At 47.7% G+C, this 23,048-nt stretch overlaps 1 protein-coding gene and 1 long non-coding RNA gene across 10 annotated transcripts in view; one reads left to right on the top strand and one right to left on the bottom strand.

Annotated features, from left to right (window-relative positions):
- The window catches only part of ELFN1 (extracellular leucine rich repeat and fibronectin type III domain containing 1), a 269,308-nt gene that overhangs the window by 3,375 nt on the left and 242,885 nt on the right, over positions 1–23,048 (bottom strand). Inside the window, exon 1 of one of the 8 annotated variants that reach the window (XM_083585665.1) lies at positions 13,064–13,081. The exons of the other annotated variants lie outside the window; for them this stretch is intronic. The gene's annotated coding sequence lies outside the window, so the exon portion shown is untranslated. Of the gene's footprint in view, positions 1–13,063; positions 13,082–23,048 lie in introns of those variants that run through there. 8 annotated transcript variants of the gene reach the window in all.
- Positions 26–22,849, top strand: LOC310749304. Of its 2 annotated transcripts, none has more exons than XR_014541549.1 (5): positions 26–927; positions 2,575–2,656; positions 11,976–12,116; positions 13,594–13,701; positions 22,703–22,849. It is a non-coding gene; the product is annotated as an uncharacterized lncRNA (long non-coding RNA). The 2 variants fall into 2 exon arrangements; XR_014541550.1 differs by having other exon boundaries at positions 2,575–3,438.

Raw genomic sequence — 23,048 nt, 5'->3', positions numbered from 1 at the left:
CTGCCGACAAAAAAGCAGAGAGGGGGGAAGGCAATTAGTGGGATTTGTCAAAGTGAAATGCAGCCCCTGTAAAACAGCACACTTCCCCCGCCGGGGAGGAATAATACAGGGACACTGGAAACTGCCTTTGTCAAGCAGTCTAGCTTACTATTGTCGGCACTGGCTGGCAGCAGCTGTGCAGGGTTTTCCTATCCTCACCTGGAGATTCTGAGCACTGAACCGCAGGGACTTTTTGTGTACAAAGCAGACGCCTTACCACCAGACTATATCCCCTTCTCTGGATTTATTTCAGTTGTTCGAAATTATTTCACAAGTGTCCTTTATATATTGGGATGTTGTTGTTTACAACAAGCTGGTGTGAGGCTGAGTGGGGGCTGGTAGCCCTTTGTCCCCAAACACAGTTTTGATCCAGTCCAAGGCCCACATGTCAGCTCTTCTCAATGAGAAGAAAGGGCCCATTGATGTCGATGGGAGTTTTATAGCCCTCTTCCCTTGCCCCATGTAACACTCCCAACCCAGCTCCTATTGGAAACAACAATCACCAAGCCCAAAATTATATCAATCACACCACACCTAGTTTGGCCCTCCATCTCCAGCGTTAATGCAGGAAGTCAGCTTTCTCTGTTGATCTGCACATAATTGGTTATTCACTCCAGACCACCTGTCCTCCAAGGCCAAGAATCACGGGCAAAGCTTTCATTTCGTAGTTCAGTGTAACCCATTAGGATTTCAGCGATCTGAAGGAGCTGTGTTTGCGGGGGTGAGCTGGCTCTCTGTGTTACAGACAGATGTAAAGTTGGCTTTCATGTGCTTGCATTTATCTTCCTACCTAGACATTTGTGCCTCCCCCTCTACCTGCACCCAAGTCCATCTCCTGCCTCCCTCTTTGTCAGCTCCTCTTCAGGATCCTCTTTCCCCGTTGCCCAGGTCAGTTTATCAATAAATGAAGGATCTGCTTGTTACCAAAAGAGAGTAATGACATAGCAGGCCGCGATCCATTACAAATGATAAATGTTTAATCATGCAAAGAGATGGGAGAGGTGGGGGCGCTTTTATTTTTATTATTTGGCTTGCAGGCACCAAATGTTAGAATGAGCCAGAGCTATTCATTATGTGTAAAATAATCAGAGGAGACATCTCTAAGATGGTATAGCAAACATTTATTAATGGTGAAGCCTCCGCTAAATGGCTGGATGTCCATTTCGTATACGTCAGGTGTGGGAAGGAGGCTCTCAGGCCCAGGCTGCTGTCTGGGTTCATTTTCTCTCCCTCTCTCCCCCCCCCCTTCTCTCGCCCTTGTGCATGTTCCCAGATCAGCCTCCACACACTTGCAATGGCGAACTTGGTTTGAATTGCAGCAGAGCTGGATAATGAGGGGGCCTTTGATTCCAAACCTGAATTAATTTCCAGTTGCTTAGTTCCTCTTACCGGGGTTGGGTGCACAGAGAGGGGGCCACGCAGCAGGTAGATTGGGATCGGGATGCACTGTGATCTACAAACTCGCAGGGTTTTGTAGAGTGAGGTAATATAAGCCAACCGCAGCCAACTTCTAGCATTCCTTTCTCTCTCTCTCTCTCCAACTGTTGTTCATTAAATGAGGGGAATTCAGCAAAAGCAGGGAGGATGTTGAGAGAGAAATGGCAGGCAGGGAAAGCATAAAAAGCTCTCCAGATATACCAAAGAAGATTCTAGATCTGGGATGTGGGGAAAGTGAGGTGCAAAGTGGCCAGGAGGCATCAAAGGGTGATGCAAACCTAGGCCAGAGCCCAAGGCTGTGTCCACACCATATATTTAAAGCACACGACTTCCCCCCAAAGGAATCTTGGGAGCTTTGGTTTGTTAAAGGTTCTGGGAATTGTAGTTCTGCGGGGTAGTAAACTACAGTTCCCAGCCTTTTGGAGGGGAAGTTCTGTACTTTTCATGTAATTTAGATGTGTGGTGTGGATGCAGACCAAACCAGAGTGATAGCTTGGGGGTGGGGTATCTAGCCAGGGTTTCTGCCCCAGGCGAAGCCTCCAGAGGGGTGCCATTGAAGCTCCCAGCCTCCCAGCATGAGAAAAAGTTCAGCTTTGTGGGGAAAGGAGAAGGCGGCTCATTTACAACGGGATGCAGGGAAAGGGAGAGTGGGGAAATCTGGAGAGGCTGCATGGCTCTCCCCAGTGAAGCAGAAGGTAGGATCCCCTGTGGGTTTGCAACAGTGTGAGAAAGAAATTCTTTGTACACAAAAAGAGGGAGGGGTGGGTAGCTGAGGAAGAGAATCAGTTGGACTGATTGGTTCCCTTCCAACTCCAATTCTATGATCCCTTCAGAACTTTGAATGTGTTTAAATAGCTAAGGTTCAGTCATTTTACAGACCATACATCATCTACACACAGGAAAGTAAGGGAGGTGCGAGCATTCTTCCTGCCAGAGGCAGTTCCCTGGCAAACTCTGCTCAGCTCGGCTGCATTGGATTGAAGGGGATTTTCTACTTTAGACTCGCAAAAAGCATTTCTTCATCCTACACGGAACCTAAAATGGACTATAAAATTATCATTGCCTAAAATGAGTGATCAAACAATTTTTTTCTGAAAGGAATCTTGTTGAAGCTTACTCGGGAGCAGATTTACACATCAAAACTCATTGAAAGGGGTTTGCACCAGAACCAAGAAGAGGGGTGAGTGGCAAAAAGCCTCAAGGTGGGGGACTCACCAGAAGGTCTTGGCTGATCTTATGGAAATGCAATCTTTTAATGATCCTGTGACCAAATAAATCCAATTCAAAACATGACCTCAGATAGACAATTGCTGCACATGGAAGTTCTACTTTTGACAAACCGTTTGCCTTCACTAGAAGAGACGCTCATTTCCCCTTTGGTCATACAGTCATCACACTTCGTAGAACTCCTTTGTAGTCAGATTATATATTGCCTACTTTTTTATGCCCTTGTGTGTGTTGGCGGCAGCAACAAGAGGAGGCGCTAGGATGCTCCAAAGCGTGGCAGTGTCTCACCTGCTGGAGGTACCACCTTAGCAGCTGCCTGATGCCGCTAGCCCAGGGCTATGCCCGCCCCAGTCCAGCCTTCTCACCCAAGACAGGGCTAGCCTTGTCAAAGGAGCCGGACTACGTTTATGCCTCTCATGAGCGCGCTTGTCGTTGCTCTCATCTGAATGAAGCTTCCCGCTGCTCTGATCTCTACTGATGTATGCCATCTTGTGCCGCTTAGCTCATAAAGATCTAACAGGATCACAACCCACAGGTAGCCTAGCTGAAGGCCACTGAGGATAATTACACGTAGCATCTGCTTAAGAGGCGAAGGATCATTAACTCCCTGGGTGATCCCCCCTGCTGGCTCCCTCCGCCTCAACTTCGGCCTTTTGAAATATCAGAATCCAAGCGAGATGGAATGCCACGGGAGACTCGTTCATGCCCTGTGACACTTTCCCCATTCTGATCAAGGTAGGCAATGCGAGTCATTGCGATCTTCTGCTTTTACATTAAACATGCTTGATATGCATACCATTACAGTCATACCTCATGTTACGTCCGCTTCATGATACGTCCCGTGGCGACCCGGAAGTACCAGAAATGGTTACTTCAGAGTTTCACTGCTCACGCATGCGCAGAAGTGCAAAATGACATCACGTGCATGCGCAGAAGCGCCAAATTGCAACCCTTGCATGCGCAGACGCACTCCTGCAGGTCGCACTCTTTTCATGTTGCGAACGGGCCTCCGGAACGGATCCCGTTTGCAACTAGAGGTACCACTGTATTTTATTATTTATTAAATTTGCACGCCACCCTTCATCCGAAGACCGCAGGGCGGTTCACTACATAAAAATGCAAAATGAGAATGCAAAATACTCGATAAAAACAAGAGCAAAAACAAGCCAATCACCCCCCGCCAACAAACACATTTAAAAGGACACAGAACGTTAATCGGCCAAAGGCCTGGTTGAAGAAGAACTTTTTTGCTTGGCAGCTAAAGAGAGGCAATGAAGGCACCAGGCGAGCAGCTCTGGGGAGAGCGTTCCACAAATGGGGAACCGCCCCAGAAAATGTCACTACCCTCCAGACCTCTTGCAGCAGACGCATATGACAAAGGGCCTCAGATGATGATTGCAAGGTCCAGGTTGGTTCATATGTAGAGAGGCAATCCCTGAAGTATTATGGTCTTGAGCTGTTTAAGGCTTTATAGGTCAGAAGCAGCACTTTGAATTGGGCCTGGAAACTAGTTAGCAGTCAGTGCAGCCGGGCCAAGATTGATGTAATATACTCAAACCACCTTGCCCCATTGAACAACCTGCCTCCTTCAAGCTGGCAGAGACCATCCTTTCTCCAAAGGAGGCATTCCTCACCTCCCTGGCCCAGCCACCTGTCCTGCTAGTTTTTTTTTCAACCAAAAGGAACAAGGGTCCAGCACCTTGTCCACACCCTTAAGCCTTACTTAACTGAAACTTGTCCAACATAACAGGACTAGACAGTGCTCTGGGCACCTCTTGAGATTCAGCTGCTATAGCAGTGGAGTCAAGGTCCTGGTGGATGCAAGTAATTTTATCCTCAAAATACTTTGCAAACAAGTCACAGCAAACACCCTCGGTTCTACCATCTCTTTTGGGCCAGACTTTATTGATGGCATTTATTTAGCTTATGCCTGGCACAATGGTTCTTCCCTAGAGTTCTTTTGAAATTTGGGGAGGGGGTCTTGCAGCCCCCAACTCTTTGTGTCAGTGATGTTTTTATTTGGCTCAGGACCCCAATACCTCAAGGATTGCCTCTCCCTATTTGAACTGACCGAGAGCCTGAAATTGCCAGAGCAGCCGCAAACATCTGGAGGGCACCATTTTGGCAAAGGCCGGTCCACACTTTGCGAAAAGAAAAGCCATCTCCAACCAAACTCCTGACACGGATTCTCTCTGGAGAAATTGAGTTTTATCGTTAATAACCTACCGCTAAAAGGGTAACATCTGTTTTGGGCAAACTGTAATGAGATTTAAACCCCAGGTGGAAGGAGAACTCTGCAGTAATAAATGGCGCTGTATGTCTAAATAGTTTTAATTTTTTCGCTGGCAGAGATGGCTGCGTGTTGTTGTTGCTTTTACCTCAAGGCCCACTTCGCCAGCTTTCTCCTCGCGCCCCCTTTTGTTGTTGTTGCTGCTGCTCCTTAATGATTGCCATTAATTTCCGGCGTGGCAGATGGAGTCTAAATCTAACCTAGTGGCATTTGAAGTGAGAACCATGGTGTGTCGAACGTATGCAAGAGGGTGTGCTGCTGTCTCGGAGCAAGTCTGCTCTGACAAAACCCTTTTAGCTTTCCGAGCGAGATTCCCCTTTGAGGTTTGCGCTTGCCGCTTCCTCTTTGGAAGCAACACTAACAACGCAAGCCCCATACGTGTCTGCTCACAAATATGAATCGAGGAGACATCCATTCCAGGTTGCGACGCTTCTCGAAGCAATGCATGGAGCAGAAATGCAGGTCCCCTTTGAGATCTGTGGCGCAGTCGGCCCATCAAAAAAATGGGCAGTTAGCAAAAAATGCACACTCATGTATGCAGATTAGTGAAAATAACATGCAATTCTGTTAGGGGTAAATTTGAACTGCTGACCTCCTGATTGGCAAGCCCAAGAGGCTCAGTGATTTAGACCACAGCGCCACTTGCGTCCCACATTCAAATCCCCGCGACGGGGTGAGCTCCCATTGCTCTGTCCCAGCTCCTGCCAACCTAGCAGTTCAAAAGCACACCAGTGCAAGTAGATAAATAGGTACCGCTGTGGCGGGAAGGTAAACGGCGTTTCCGTGCGCTCTGGTTTCCGTCACGGTGTTCCTTTGCGCCAGAAGCGGTTTAGTCCTGCTGGCCACATGACCCGGAAAGCTGTCTGTGGACAAACACTGGCTCCCTTGGCCTGAAAGTGAGATGAGCGCTGCAACCCCACAGTCACCTTTGACTGGACTTAACCATCCAGGGGTTCTTTACCTTTACCTTTACTTTTACCTAGGGATAAAATTATTGCCAAAATCTGTGTACTAAGCCAAGCTATGTAGAACAATACCTATTTGGGGAGCTATGTGCATGAAAATGCAGGTCAATTTTCTTGTAGACAATTGCAAACATGTGGAAATAAGATGAACCAAATTAAGATTGGAAAAATGAGGAATGGAGCTAGACACTTCTAGCCGTCCCCACTTACAAGCCCCATTGAGTCCAACGGGGACTTCTCCCAGGTTAGTGATATGGAATTACAACCCAAAATGTCTTTGAGTTATGCACTGGTGTGGGGAAACTTAAAGCTAAGCAACAATACCCCCATAGGTGCCAATTCCCTGGGGCCCTGGCTGCCTGAGCACCCACAAAATTCCCTAAGAAGGGACCAGAGACACCCACAAATGTTGGTGCCAGGGCCATGTACACTGCAAGGCACCCACGGCCCTGGGCACTCATGGTTGTGGTGCCAAGTTGGCACTCCTGCCCCCCCAATTGGTTGGCCTCACTTGTAGGCCATGAAAGCTGGGCACCATTTTCATTACTGGGTGCAGAATATTTTTTGAGAGACGTTTACCAGAGCTCCCTTGTAACTCTGTTAGATTGGAGGCTGCCATCACCCCCAGAAATGCCACTGAGCAAGAAGTGTGTTGGGTTAAAAGGTTTGCTGCAGGCGAGACCACCTTTATTTTGGTGGCAGCTGCCTGGTGTCAAGATGCATTTTGGGAGAAAGATGGTGGCTTCCAGCCAAGGAGACCTCTAGCAAGTTTCAACGCACTTGCACTTGAAATTCATAGGGCCCCCCAGCTAAAATGCAAAAGAGAAGAGAACATTTTAACACAAACATGTTGAGGCTGAACTTCCAAAAGTTTAGTCCGGTCCTCATCAAAGAGTTATTCACATATGCCAGGCACAAGACTTTGGTATGTCTAACTGCTGGAATATGCAGAAAGAGCTCAAAACTGGTATGAGGTCAATGCTGAGTGTGCGCCCTGTGTCTCTGGATGATGCTCTGCTCTGCTCTGATCTCTGCCCAACAAACCTACACTTGCAGGTGGGTGTTTGGGATGCTGCTCTGCAGTAGAGCGTAATTGGCTCACCCAGTCACTTGCAGCGCAAAGGTAGAGCAGCAGGATTGCCCACAGAGGAGGCTTTCCGGTGCTTCTCTGTGCGACTCGCTGGACTGGACTTTCCTCCTTCCACGCAGGAAGCTTAGTTGGAATATTTTCTCCCTCTGAAACCATAGGGGGCTGGCCTCGGTTGAAGACAGGTCATTCTGACTCCTAGCCACTCTAAATGAAAAACATTTCATGTAGAAGAACAAATCGTGCCTCCAATTTAGGGCAGGGGGAACAACAACACAGTTGGGTCAAGGTGACCATGTGTCGGGGGGGAGGGCAGCAGGAGTCCTGCACATTTCATGGCTGAGACAAAGAGGAAATTTTTGCCGGCTTGTGACAGAAGAGCTGAAATCCCCCCTCTTGCAAAAGGAGACGCAGTCCTAGAGTTCTGCCCCCCCCCATATTCATGGAGGGGTCCTACAGGCTCTCTCTGTCCCCATTATTGCCACATGTGGGTGCCCATTCCCATGTGGTTGTTGAGATGCTAGCAGAGTTACTCTCTAGGATTCAGCTGTTTCCTCAGTATGTTGGCAGATCCACACCAGAGATTTAACCCCCATTTAAAGCATGTGACTTCCCCACAAGAATTTTGGGAACTATAGCTTGCTTAGGGTGCTGGGAATTGTAGCTCCATGAGGGGGAAGCTACCCTTCCCAAGTTTCTTTAGGGGGAGGGATGTGCATGGATTTTCTTTAGATATAAACCTCTTGTGCATGAAACACAGGCATGTGAAATGTCAGTTAGCTTGTAACCTGCCATTAAACCTGCTGCAACCGATAAAGTCCATTTCCAAGTGGTGGCAATGCATCAACCCTCCAGCAATAAAAATGGGGACATGCTTGGAGCACGCCTAATCTCACTGCTAAGATTGCTGTGCCCTTAAGCAGGGCATCCAGGTTGACTGGAGGTCCCTCGGGAGAAGAGGCAAGGTGTGAGAAGGTGTGGGGGGGGGAGAAATTCAATCCAGTTCATGTTTAAAAGGGAGACCCCCAAATTCTGAATCAGTTTGCAGGCTGAAACACTGCTCTCTTTTGAAATATGTAATGCAGTTTTCTTGCCAAGCAATGCGTAGAAAAATGCATAAACTGGGGGAAAGTGTACATAAAAAAATCATATTATACAAGAAGGCACTGTATTCCCAGACTTCCCTGAGAAGCAGGATTTATTGTTAAACCACTCCAACGAATGAAGAATGGCAAGTCAAGCTTATGGAATATGCAGAAATGGTGAAACGGACAGAAAGAATTAGAGACAATGATAATGAAGAATTAAAAAAAGACTGGGAACCCTTTATGTTGTATTTACAAAAATACTGTAAAGCTATGGACTCACTTGTAGGGTTTGAATAAACACAATTAGGAAAATAAGATCAATGGTTAAGTAAGGACAACATGGAATGAAATTGACGGTAAGATGTAATCATGGAGGAAAATTTGGTATAAAACTGATAAGAAAATAAGAGTATTAAAGTATAAGATTATAAAAATAAGATAATAATTAAGCAGAAGTAGTAAATATTTGGCGAACCAGAAGGGGAAGTTAAGGGAAGTCACGAGGAGGGTTTTTTTTTCTTTTTCTTTTATATGACAAATGTTACATTTTGTTGTTTGATTGAATATAAAATTGTAAAAATCCAATAAAATCTTCTTCTTTTTTGAAGAACTCTCAGGACCCTTAACAAACTCCAGCTGCCAGAATTCCATGGGGGAAGCCGTGACTGCTCAAAGTGTTTTGGACTCACAGCTGTCCATGGAGGCACAGGTCAAATCTGTGTCCAGGGCAGCTGTTTACCAGCTCCATCTGGTACGTAGGCTGAGACCCTACCTGCCCACGGACTGCCTCGCCAGAATGGTGCATGCTCTGGTTATCTCCCACTTGGACTACTGCAATGCGCTCTACGTGGGGCTACCTTTGAAGGTGACTCGGAAACTACAACTAATCCAGAATGCGGCAGCTAGACTGGTGACTGGGAGCGGCCGCCGAGACCATATAACACCGGTCTTGAAAGACCTACATTGGCTCCCAGTACGTTTCCGAGCACAATTCAAAGTGTTGGTGCTGACCTTGAAAGCCCTAAACGGCCTCAGCCCAGTATACCTGAAGGAGCGTCTCCACCACTATAATTCTGCCCGGACGCTGAGGTCCAGCACCGAGGGCCTTCTGGCGGTTCCCTCATTGCGAGAAGCAAAGCTACAGGGAACCAGGCTTAGGGCCTTCTTGGTAGTGGCGCCCGCCCTGTGGAACGCCCTTCCAGCAGATGTCAAAGCGATAAACAACTACCTGACATTCAGAAGACATCTTAAGGCAGCCCTGTTCAGGGAAGTTTTTAACGTGTGATATTTTACTGTATTTTTGGTTTTTATGGAAGCCGCCCAGAGTGGCTGGGGAGGCCCAGCCAGATGGGCGGGGTATAAATAATAAATTATTATTATTATTATTATTATTATTATTATTATTATTATTATTCTCATGGTAACTGTATTGTGTGAATAGGACTGTAAAAAGGTAAATGGACCCTTAACGATTAGGTTCAGTCGTGGACGACTCTGGGGTTGTGGTGTTCATCTCGCTTTACTGGCCAAAGGAGCCGGTGTACAGCTTGGCCAGCATGACTAAGCTGCTTCTGGCGAACCAGAGCAGCGCACGGAAATGTCGTTTACCTTCCGGCCGGAGCGGTACCTATTTATCTACTTGCACTTTGAAGTGCTTTCGAACTGCTAGGTTGGCAGGAGCCAGGACTGAGCAACAGGAGCTCACCCCGTGGCGGGGATTCGAACCGCCGACCTTCTGATCGGCAAGCCCTAGGCTCTGTGGTTTAACCCACAGCACCACCCGCGTCCCTTCCAGATGGGACTGTAGTTGCCGCTATATTGCAGAAGACCAACAAAAGTTTTGCTGTGATAGGAATGCCACATAATCCAGAAGCTCTGGGGAGTCTCCTAATGACTCTTGGCAGCCTTAATGAACTATAGCTCCCAGAATAATTATTTTGGGTTGGAGGGGAAGCCGTGTCTGTTTAAAGTGTCACCATAAGAGCTTTAAATGTTTGGTGTGGGTGTGGCTGTTGTTTGGTGAAAGACAGGTGCCAAAAAGAACCACTCTGTGTTGTGCTGCAGGATGCCAACCACAGCAAAAAGGAGCCCTCTGCAGTTGCAGCACAACTCCCGATTCGGCTCTCCATTCAAGCCCTTGGCCTGTAGTGGAAAGCAGAACGACAACTCCTTGAGCCATTCATGCCAGCATCTGAACAAAGAATCCCCAAGAGGGACACAAAAATTGATAGCAATTCACGAGGGGCAGGCTGCAAAAAAATCGGGACTGTCCTGGTAAATGGGGGGGGGAGGGGCAGATGAGATATGCAACAAACATGAAACCTGCAACAAAATGTTGCAGCGCGGAGTGGTGATGTTCACCATTCCAGACCCTCTATTCCAATCTACTAGCTAGTCAGCATTCAGTAGCCACTAAGCATGCTCCATCCTCTTCGGGCTGTTTCTCACATTCACACAAAATCACCCCACCCCCAAAACAACAACACCCCAGTCTGATAACTTTGGGGTTTTCCCCAGGCCTACATAGATGTCCCTCATATGAATGGGTGGTGCTGTTTTGGCTGTGTAAACGTCGGCACTCACAGCCTTAACATTAGAGACAGAATGAATTACAACAAGGCTAATACTGCAGGAAGATCGCGTTTCCCCAGCATAACCAAAAGGTAGAGAAGTCCTGTAAGAGATGAGACCCAATGAGATCCATCTTGTCCTGCATTTTGTTCGCACAGTGGCTTGCCAGATTCCTCAAAAGAGGCCTACAAGAGGGCAAGCGACAGCTGTCTCCCTGGCTTGCCCTCTTCGCTTTGAAACCAGGGCACTCTCAAGGGCCTTTTCAGACAGAGAGAGATCATCCAGGCTCAGCGATTGCTGGGCAAAAACCTCCCTGCGTTCCCAGCCCTTGCTAGCAGTCCCTTTTATAAATGGAGGACTCAAAGGCCACGTTGTGCTGTGGGCAGATAGTTGCTTTGATCCAGCCAGATCGGGGGCTCTTTCCCCATGCGCAGCAACAGGAAAGGGGGGGCAGGGGCTTTGGGGAAAGAGCCAGGAGAGGAAAGAGGCACAGAGGTTTCCTCCATCTGCAGGGAGCAGGAAAACCCAGCGCAGGCGAGCTGCTGGCCAGAGGAGGGAGAGGGAGGGAGAAAGGAAGAAAAAAAGGCAACATCTCAGGTGATGTAGATAATCACTTTTAATCTCCTGCTCAAAATAGCCCAAAGTCAAGTAAAGGAGGGATTACGGGGCTTAAGCCACTGGTATTGTCAGTGTGTAACAGACTTAGTCTTCCCCTGAAAGGAGGAGAGAAGCTGCAGCAGACTTGCTCTTAAGAAGGCCCCTTGGCCTCTGAGGTGAAGGCTGCCCTCCCTCTTGCTGGAACCAGGGTGGCAAAACAACACGTAATTTTGCCACGTCTCCAAGTCTCCAGATTTGCCTGGCCTGCTCCATGCAGCAGAGGGAGGGCTGAGTCTCCCGGTGGGAGAGAGTGTACACACACACACACACACACACACACACACACACACACGTGTGTGCAGTGTGCAAGTGTCAACCCAGGAGGAGCTGACTGCAAATTATTGCATAGACTCTTTGGGGGGGGGGCGGTTCTGCCCTCCTTCCCTCTCCCAATTAACCTCCATCTCCAAGATTCAGTCATGCTTATGGACATCACTGGGGCCCAGACCCTGTGAGATCAATGGGGCCCTCACCAGCCTCCCTCCCCCCGGCTATCAGGTTTGGGCCCTGAAATCTCGGGGTCTGGGATGCTTCTGACCTAGCAGTAGTAGTCCATCTGTCTAGTCCTGTCTATTTTGATTGACAGTGGCTGAGGTCTCATGCTTTCCTGGCAGGCTGCAGATTTGGTGGGCTACGACAGATCCCAGCAATGCCAGAGTCGGGGTGATGGGAGCTGGAGACCAGCCAAGTTTGGGAAATATAGCCTTGATAAAGAAAACGAACCTCATCCATATTCCACACTGAAGCATGCACAGGTACACGCATCTGCTGTAGTGAGCCTTCACCACCACAAGGGGCGCTGCTGATCCAGCTTTTTCTGCCTTATCGGATAAAGTTCAGGGGAACTGAATCTGATGAAAGGGGCAGCATCAATACACTACAGTTTTAAATGGGTTTCACTGTTATTCCCTCTCCCTAGGGAACCCTGGGAAATGCAGGTTTGACAAAAAGAACTTCAATTCCCATGATTCTTAGAGCAGAACCATCGGCTCTCTGGGTCTAGAACTACAACTCCCAGCAAGCATGGTCAATGGTCAGGGAAGGTGGGAGTTGTAGTTCATCCCCATCTGGAAGCCCAGAGGTCCGTCCGTCTCCCCCCCCCCCCCCGATTTAAAGGAAGCCTAATAGTACAACTGGAGTAAAATATGATATGTAGAGTAAATGTCCCCAGAGTAAGTCAAACATGTGAATGTTTTATTTCCTTTCCTTTTACCTTTTAGTCTGTGCACGACTGCAGATAAAACCAACAGAGATAAGCAAACCTCCACAAGCACAAACAAGCTACATATTGCAAATTGCCTGTTGCAAGTGGCGCACTGCAACGTAATGTTGCAGCGTGGGTCACTGCTGTTTAGGATTCCAGCCACGCCATTCCATCCCCATCCCACTCCACTGGACAGTCAGCCAGCATTCTATGCCCACTGAGCATGCTCAGTCTTCGTTGACCTGTTCTGGCAGTTTTCTCAAGGTTTTTGTACTTCTGCAAACCAAGCCTGCTGACACCCATCACTCTTTGTTCATGGATGACACCATTCTGGCTGCATAAGCAAAGGGGGGGAGGTAGTTCAAAACATCTGAGGGGGCACCAGCTTGGGCAAAGGGTGCCTTGCGGGGTTTAAAAGGAGGTGATTGGCAGGACTGTTTTGTACAGGGGGCAAAGCAAAGGCCCTCTTCATCACAGGGATGGGAAGTTTGCTCATACCAAAAAATAATGGGGGAGATTTCCCCCTCTCTGTAAGATCCCTCCTACTCCTTATCTGTGTGAGTGGTGTGTGTGTGTGAGAGAGAGAGAGAGAGAGAGAGAGAGAGAGAGAGAGAGAGAGAAGAAAGAGAGAGAGATTGGCATTAGACTGGGAAATGGAGCGCAAATGTTAACTTGCTGCCCACAGGCCACTGAGACGCCACCAGCTGGGAACATTTCTCGGCTCTGCAGGAGGAGGCTGGTGATTGATGCACCTCTAAAAATCAAGCCTGTTGCCTCAACCTTTCCTAGGAAGGAGAGGAACACTCAGCTGTGCAAATCCTTCTACTGGCAGACATGGTCACATTCCCAGTTTTTTTGGGAGGGGAAAGGAGAGGGGTCATCTGCACCTTGTCCTCCTTTGCCCCTGTGCCAAACCGTGTCCCAGATGCATGCCACTGGCTTGTTCCAGTCACCTTCCCAGTAAAACTTGTCCTCTACTTATTTCAAACCCCCCCCCCCGCCCCCGGTTATGCTTTCTCGTTCCCCAGGTCCCATTGCTTTCGAAAGATAAGCAGATGCAGCCCAGCTGATGCCAGGCAGAGAGCACTGACACTCGCTGTCAGAAAAGACAAAGCTTCGTGGAAACTTGTGATGCGGTGAGTTTGGAGCTGGGGGAGTTTGGAATATGAACGTGGCATGCCCCCGCTTTAATATGAAACCAGCTCCGATCCTTCTGGATTTGGGCCTGGGCTCATATATCCTACATGATTATGGTTTACAACATTAAAACGGAATATTAAAAACAGTGTAACGCATCTTACAACCACAGGAATAAGGTGGGTCTTAAAAATTTACGTCTCGTGGATCAATGAAGGTTGCAGATGCACCTTTGTGGGTAGGGAGTTCCACAACTTAGGGGTGTACAGTCATACCTCGGGTTACAGCCGCTTCAGGTTGCGTTTTTTTGGGTTACGGACCGCCGAAACCTGGAAGTACCAGAACGGGTTACTTCTGGGTTTTGCCGGCCGTGCATGCGCAGAAGCGCCGAATTGCAACCCGCGCGTGTGCAGACACATAGATGCGGGTTGCGAATGCTGCGGGTTGCGAACATGCATCCCTCACGGATCACGTTCGCAACCTGAGCATCCACTGTATTGGTGTTTGTTCCACCCTCCTGCTGCTTCCCAGTCCCCCCCCCCATCTCCCCAGAATTGCTCCCCTTATTCTAAACTTAAATGGTGGCAGGATAATGACAGCAAGGTCATTTGTCCCGCCATTTCTTGGGTTCCTAGGCTAACATAACTGCACTGGGCCATGCACACTGAGCACTGGTGAATGAAGTTCTCCAGGGCTCCTGTGAGTCAGGAGCCCTGGAGAACAATGCTTCCCAAGACCCCTGCGCATGGGGCACTGGTGTTATAGCATTCCATGGCGTCACAGAATCCAAAGGGCCGTGAGGCTTTGCTTCCACAGCTGGTCTTCAGGTGAGTCTGGGAGAAGGGAGAGGTGGCCTCAGGGAGGTTCGCAGAGAGTGGGGGCTGGAGGAAGTGGTTTTAATTTTGATGCACTGCTGATGACATCACTCCTAATAGGATGTGGTTCCTAAACTTGGATCTGGCCTCAGGAAATAGACCACTCAGCTATCTTCCAACTTTGAAGGAAAACCTACTGGTTTTCTAAGCAGACATTTGAATCAAGTCCAGGGGAATCCGCTCGCTGATAGTGAAAATCACACAAGCTTGGGCAGGAGCAGAACTGTACTATGAAATTCCAGTGGGAAAGGTGAAACACAGGGATTTACGTGTGTAAAAATAAACATTAGATGTATGTCTACTGCATCCTGCATCTGGACAGTTTCGATCCTTGGAGGTTTTTAATCGGAGGTTGGATAACCATCTGTCATGGATCTTCTAGTTGAGATTCTTCCATTACCAGGGGGTTGGACTAGATGACCCTCAGGTTCCCTTCCAACTGCAATGCTATGATTATTCTTAACTTGTACCGGTTCAGCAGATATGCGCATATTTGCCTAGGCGTCTCTAGTCATGGGGACAGGCAAATAGCTTGGTAGGATGCTGAAATAATCAGAATGTAAGCAGCAGTCCTGCTAGATAGACCACACCAAGGTGGACCCAGCACACTGTCTTGCAACAGAGGGCAGCCAGAGGGCAGCCCATAGGACGGATGCCCCACTCTTTGACCCTGGCACTCCGAGGTCTACTACTTCTGCTGATGGGTGTTCCATTTTCCTCTCGCACATTGAGATTTGAGCACAGAGTGTTTGGGGAGCCTATTTTAAGACCTGCGTTTCTGCTCCATGCAAAACCACTGGTGCGAAATGTCCAAGATCCGCTGGAAGTCCATTTCCAAAGAGAGTGCTCTCCTCCTCCTCCTCTTGCAGGGGGAAGGCTGACTCACTCTTTTTAGCAAGAACGACTTTTGTTTTAGAAGCTTTAACTCCTCACCTTGGTTCACAGATTCTCAATCACCAGCTGGGCGAAGGCCCTGCGCACTCTTGCTTTCTGTGAAAAGTAATTCATTTCGAGCTCAGGAACTGTTTCTTACTCAGCAATTACACATGTTTTTTTTTTTGGAGGGGGGGGGAGACACAAAATAGCAGGGCATCCCACCCAGCAGCGCAGCACCTGCCCACTGCCATTCTGTATGGATGTGCAGTGCTTATAGCTTTTAATGGAATGTTTCCTGTGGGTATACATGTCAGCTGTTGCTCCTGCGTAAAAGCAGTAATGGATGGCTTCTAGACCGGTTGTCTGGCTTCAATGGTTTTTTGTTTTTTTAACTTTTAAAATGGCAGGGGGGGGGGGAGAAGTTGTTTCTAATAGGCTATACCAGAGCACCACTTATTTTTTTAACACTTGGAAGGTTAAACAGTCCTTTCCGGAAGCCATTAACACCCGTTCCCTAAATTCCCAGCTAAAGCTTGAATGTCGACTGCAACGTTTAATTTGGCCAATCCATTAGATCGGAGGGGAGAGGGGGGGGATGTTTTTCAGCCTGTCGTTCCCTATGAGACCCAGCCAGATCCATTATCCCAAGTTAGACCTTTTAGCTATCTACCTTTGGTATTGCCTGGTCCAAGGTGGGTCACAACAAGAGCGCTATCAGGCAGGAGATTAAGAAAAGCATCGCCACATGCATGTTTGGGTTAAAAGGGGGCCCAGCATCTGAAAAGTCTGAGGACTGCTGCTCAGTGTGTGAGTAGCTCATCGGGATTTCGTACAGAGGTCTTGGCCAGCCCTGCTTGGAGGATCAGTGCTGGAGATTGAACCTGGACCTCCGGCGTCCAAGTGTGGGCTCTGCCACTAACCTACACTCCTCTCCTGGTTCTGGGGTGGTGGTTCAGTTTCTGCCATAGCTCTCCGCCCCTCCCCATAAACACCGTAAGTATCAAAACTGGAATAAATTATGCAAACAGAGAGAGAGGGAGGGAGGGATGGAGGGAGAGAAGAATAATGATGCAAAAGAAAATAAATCACTGCCATCTGTATAATTTATGGAGGTTGCTGAATTTTAATGTTTTTAAAGCCCAGAGTATTCACAGCTCTGGAAGCAACGGCATGTTTCATGCATGACAGGGCTTCCCAAACTTTTCTCTACAGTGACCCACAAGTCCAAATTTACTCAATACAGTGACCCATTGATTTATTGCTTGTTTTGTAACCGTTACTTAGAATCATAGATTCATAGAGTGTTAGAGTTGGAAGGGATCCTGGGGGTCATCTAGTCTAGCCCCCTGCAATGCAGGAATTGCAACTAAAGAATCCCTGACAGATGGCCATCTGACCTCTGTTTAGGAACCTGCAATGAAGGAGAGTTCTCCACCTTCTGAGGTTGTCTGTTCCACTGTCAAAGAGCTCTTACCATCATCAGAAAGTTCTTCCTACTGTTTTGTCAAAATTGCCTGCCTTGTAATTTGAATCCATTGATTCGGGTCCTTCCCTTGGGAGCCGAAACCCAGAAGTAACCCGTTCCAGTACTTCTGGGTTTCGGCGGTCTGCAACCCGAAAAAACACAACCTGAAGCATCTATAACGCGAGGTATGACTATACTATGATCTGGACCAGGGGTCAGCAACCTTTTGCAGCTGTGGGCCGGTCCACCGTCCCTCAGACCATGTGGGGGGCCGGACTGTATTTTCAAAAAAAATAATGAACGAATTCCTATGCCCCACAAATAACCCAGAGATGCGTTTTAAATAAAAGCACACATTCTACTCATGCAAAAACACCAGGCACGCCCCACAAATAACCCAGAGATGCATTTTAAATAAAAGGACATATTCCCGTCATGTAAAAACACGCTGATTCCCAGACAGTCCGCGGGCCGGACTGAGAAGGCGATTGGGCCGCATCCGGCCCCCAGGCCTTAGGTTGCCTACCCCTGATCTGGACACTATACTTCTGTTGATGCTGCCTAGAACAGCATTAGATTTTTTTTTCCCCTTTCCCTTTTTTTGCTGCTGTATCACATTGCTGACGCATGTTAATCTTGTGGTCCGCTAAGACCCAGATATCTGTTTTGCACGCAGTGCTGTCAAGCCAGGTGTCCTCCGTTCTGTATAATGAGGGTCACGCAAGCAAAATTGACTTTACATCCCTGTTAATGCAAAATTATTGTTATTTATTTTACACAAAATGGTAGATTTTGTTGAAATATTTGTAGCACTTACAAAGTTATAGTTACCCGCAGCCCCTCCAACAATTCTGTGATAAGGTTGCGATGTTGTGTGGGCAATTCGCACTGGTGTGTGGTGCTCTTTGTGTAGGAGTTTCGTAAAAAAACTCCCTTACATGCAGCAAGAAGTCTTGGGGAAAGACTCCCATTGCCTCCAGTGGAATACCTTTTCTGGAGTTCCATTGCTGCGCTGGGGGGGCGGGTCATGACAGCTGGAGAGTGACCCCTTTGTTTCCACTGTGCTGCCCCACTGCACAGCAATTAGGCTTGAAAGAAGCCTCTCATTGGTTCTAATTGCTGCGGATGGGGGGTGGTTCTGATCTTCATGGAGATTGCAGGTGGAGGAGGCAGTATTAACCTTCGCCTCTCTGTGATCTTCACTCCCCCTCTAGCAATTAAGACTCACGAAAGGCTCCAGTGCTGTTTAATTGCTGCAGTTTCTGCATGTGTGTGTCTGAGAGAGGGGGAATGTGTGTGTTCTGTGTGCAAATGGATGTACAGAGGTACCTTGGTTCTCAAACTTAATCCGTTCCGGAAGTCCTTTCCAAAACCAAAGCGTTCCAAAAGCAAGGTGCACTTCCTCATAGAAAGTAATGCAAAATGGATGAATCTGTTCCAGACTTTTAAAAACAACCCCTAAAACAGCCATTTAACATGAATTTCACTATCTAACGAGACCATTGATCCATAAAATGAAAGCAGTAATCAATGTACTGTACTATAAATAAATAAATAAATAAATAAATAAATAAAACAGTATTGTAGATGATAAAAATTAAAATTTAAAAATTTTCTTACCTGCACTGATGATAGTCATTGTTTGGATGGGGGACTTTTATCCATTTCCACAGTCAATCAATCAATCAGTAACTGAACTGGGTTCCACACAGTCACAAAAACAAATTAACCAAAAAGCCTCAAAAACAAAAACGCAAAATAAATAGCAAAAACAAAAGCGCCAAACTTAATCGGTTCTGGAAGTTTGTTTGACTCCCGAAATGTTTGAAAACCAAGGTGCAGCTTCTGATTGGTGCAAGCGCCCTGGAAACAATAGCCGACAGTCACATTGGATGTTTGGCTTCCAAAAAACATTCAAAAAACAGAACACTTACTTCCGGGTTTATGGCGTTTGAGAACTAAGGCGTTTGAGAACCAAGGTACCACTGTATTGGGACGTACAAGGCTCTGAATGAAGGCATGTGGATGAGCAACAATATGAGCCCCCTCCTCCAGAAGGCCAGGAAATGTGTCCCACTGAAAAAAGATTCCCCAGCCCTCCTATAGATCTGTTCCGTTTGCAGGATTTACTGTTAGACAGGGCCTTGCAGAAGCACCTCCTTCATTGCAATGATCTCTTTAGAATTGCCCATCTGTCAAGTTCCTCCTTAATCAAGGAACAGCAGGCAGAGGCGTCATAAGGTTTCTGCAGCTGTATGTCTGTGTGTGAGAGATCAAGTCGAGAGCTGGTGCTCCAAAGTTGAGCCACGTGTGATTTCAAGACCAGTGTGGGCAGCGGTTAGAGCAGGCATAGCCAACGTAATGCCCTCCAGACACTGATGAACTACAACTCCCATCATCCTGGATCACTAAGCGTTCTGACAGGGGCTGAAACGGGTTGGGGGTCCAACAACGGAGAGCTCCAAGAAGGCCAATCCTGAGTTAATGTGTTGGGCCAGAACTTGGGAGACCAGGGCTTTACTCTCCACTCAACCCTAAACATAAGAAGAGCCTGCTGGATCAGGCCCATCTAGTCCAGCATTCTGTTCCCACAGTGGCCAACCAGATGGGTGAAATATACTCAGAGTCGCAAAGTGATTTCATGCTCTTTATTCAGCTCATAGTGGTGAGGAGGAATGAATGAAAGTCCCCTCAAAGTATCTGCTTTATATACATTATTTACACAATGGGCTGCACATGATTGGCTAATTCCGGAATTCTACTGTAAGCCAATCAGGTTGTGGATTCACTTCTATCTGGAGCATGATTGGGTGGTTCCTGCTAACCAATCATACTGCTGCATTGTTCTAGGACCAATCAGACTGCTGCATTCTGAATCCTATTGTTCTAGGACCAATCAGACTGCTGCCTTTTGGATCCTATTGTTCTAGGACCAATCAGACTGCTGCAGTTTGGATCCTATTCAACTCAGTACATAACGATGGGAAACCAGAAAGCAGGACTTGAACATAAGAGAACCTTGCTCTCCCTTGGTTTCCACCAACTGGTATTCAAAAGCATCGCTGCCTCCAGCTGTGGAGGTAGAGCAATATTCCTTGTGGCCATAATAAAGCCCATGGGGTGACCTTGGGCCAGAATTTAGTGGATCTGCTCACCAAGCTGGAACAAAAGCAAAACGAGTCAGCTTGTTCAGCATGCAGGAGCCATACAGCTAAGATGAAGGAATAGCTGTAACATAAGACTTCTAGAGAAGGTCTAAGGGCTCTCAAAGGTCACCCAAGGAGGAGAACTCTGCCCCTGTCTTCCAGGAATGTCAATCTACTGCAAGTGGAAAGCAGAATTTAATGGGAAGAGCAAGTGCTGTTTAGTTTTGAGATACTCTGGCTCCACGGACAGCTCTTTGTTCTCTGAAACCATAACATCTCTGGCTCGGGGTATTTTTTTTTTTAATTCAACCCCTCCCCCCCCCAATTTGAGCCTGGTGGGTCCTGACAGCTCATCAGTCTTCTGAACTTTGGAAAGAACAATGATTTAATGGCTGAAAGCTAAAGTTAGACACAGCCAGCCTTGAAATCAGGCGCAACCGCATCACGGCGGAGGTAATTAAAATGTTGAAACTCTTTGAAAGCAGAGGCGGGCGGCTCGCTGATAGGTTGACACCTCCAAGTCAGGATCAATCATTCTTTGAGTTGATTGGCTTTGGGATAAATCCAGTGGATTGTCGGCACTGAGGAGCTGCTCAAGTAATCCTCTTCTAAAGATTCAGCGAGACAAAAGCCCACTTGGGAAGCCAGTGGAAAGAGCATTGAGCAGATATTATGTAATAATATTTGTCTGGAGACGTGCAGATCATTTCTGAGAAATGCCCTTGATCTTTTCGAGGGAAAGTACTTATTCACACAGTGAATAGTTAAACTATGGAACTCATTCCCCCAGGAGGCAGTGATGGCCACCAAGTTGGATGGCTTTAAAATAGGATTGGACAACTTCGTGGAGAAGGAGAAGGCGATTGATGGCTATCAGCTCTGCTTCTATAGTTGGAGGAAGCAATGCTTTTGAATATCAGTTGCTGAAAGCCAAAGGAGGGGAGGGTTGCTTTGGGGCTCATGTTTCCCACAGTCCTCTCTGGCTGACCACTGTGGGAACAGGATGCTGGGCTAGGTGGGCCATTGGCCTGATCCAACAGGCTCTTAGGTCCTTATGGTCTGAAGGCAAATGAGACTAAGCTGGCTGGATACCTGGAAGGGTGACTGGGAACCAATCACCAGGAAGTTGCCTCGGGCTCTGTTAATGGAAGAAAGGCAGGGTAGAAATGTAAGAAGACGAATACATTAGAGCCAGTGAGGTGCAGTGGTTAGAATGCTGGACTTGGACCTTCGAGACTGGGATCTGAATCCCCGCTTAGCCATGAAGCTCTTGGAGTGACTTTGGGGCAGTCACTGCCGCTCAGCCTAACCTACCTCGCAGGATTGTTGTGGACATTAAATGAGGAAGGGGAGAACCATGTACACCACCTAGAACTCACTGCAGAAAGAGGTGGGATATAAATGCAATAAATAAAAATAAAATAGCCAACCTCCCATTTCACTTGAGCCAAAGTCTAGTGATGCCAACATTAGAATCATTAGCTTATGTTTTGGGAAATTTCCAATATCCCTTGAAATTTCCGAGATGTCTAAATCAATGACAAATGCCCCAAATATGCTTTAAATTTCGCTTCAAGTTGGCCCTGCTGAGATTCCCCCTTCTCTGGTCTGTCACTAAGGTAGATTAGGATGGTAGGGAACAGGGCCTTTTTTGTGGTGGCTCCAGGGTTGTGGGATTTCTTCCCACAATTAGTCCACGTGGGCCTGTCTCTTGTGGTCTTTCAGTGATCAGAAAGACCTTAGGTTCTACCAAGATTTGTACTGATTTCACAGCTGGCCCTTCTATATATTAGGGAAGGGCCATAACTTAGTAGAAGAGAACTTGCTTGGCATGCAAAAGGTCCCCAGTTCAGTATCCACCATCTCCAGATAGGACTGGGAATGCTGAAGCACTGGGGAGCTGCTGCCCGTCAGTATTGACAATATTGAGCTGTATGGATCAATGGTCCGAGCTGGTATAAGTCAACTGTAAGGTAAAAGTAAAGGCTCCAGTCGTGACCGACTCTGGGGTTGCGGCGCTCATCTCACTTTATTGGCCGAGGCTCATAAGGCCAGCATGACTAAGCCGCTTCTGGCAAACCAGAGCAGCACACGGAAACGCCGTTTACCTTCCCGCTGGAGTGGTACCTATTTATCTACTTGCACTTTGATGTGCTTTCAAATTGCTAGGTTGGCAGGAGCAGGGACCGAGCAACGGGAGCTCACCCCGTTGCGGGGATTCGAACCACCGACCTTCTGATCGACAAGTCCTAGGCTCTGTGGTTTAACCCACAGCGCCACCCGCGTCCCAAGTCAACTGTATATGCTCCTAAATACACCTACCCAATGCTGCTTTATGGCATGCCTGTTTCTATTGCTGTCTTGCTTTTAATATTCTTATGCTAAGCTTCCTTGTGGAGGGTTTGCCCTGAGAGGCGGGGAAGAAATCAAATCCAGTACATAAAGATAAACAAACATTTGCCCGAAAGCAGGCAGATTCAGTTCTTCTCTGCAAGGCTTCCCAGCTGCTCTCCAGAAATCGGAACCTCCCCAGTTTTCTTTCTTGTTGGCTGACTCAGACACTGTCTGCTTGGCACTCAAGATGCTGCAGACCCCAACTTTAACGCCTGCTCCCCATTTGTTTTGCCTTCCTCTTGAGCTTTGCCTAGGTCTCCTGCTAGATCTGCCTGACAGAATTTCCTCTACTGCTGATGTTTGGGCTCTGAGTGCTGCTGTCTTATAAACCGCACCAGGGAGGAGGGAGGCAAGAGAACCTGCCGAAATACAATATTGCAGAAACACAAAACATTTTGGGGGGAAACCTGCCTCTATGCACAAGCAGCCCAATGTGGACTAAGTGTGCTCAGTAGCTTCATAAAGCTGACAGAGGAGATATAGAAAACTGGGTGGGAGGAAGGGAGTGAAGAGGCTAGGACCCTGAAGTGCAACATTCAGCGCTGCAACATCTCGCTGCAGCATCTCACTTGCCTTCTTCCAGTGGGGCT

This window comes from Podarcis filfolensis (assembly GCF_964270895.1).
Source record: "Podarcis filfolensis genome assembly, chromosome: 14".
Classification (NCBI taxonomy): Eukaryota; Metazoa; Chordata; class Lepidosauria; order Squamata; family Lacertidae; genus Podarcis; species Podarcis filfolensis.
This window is presented reverse-complemented; position numbering and strand designations above follow the sequence as displayed.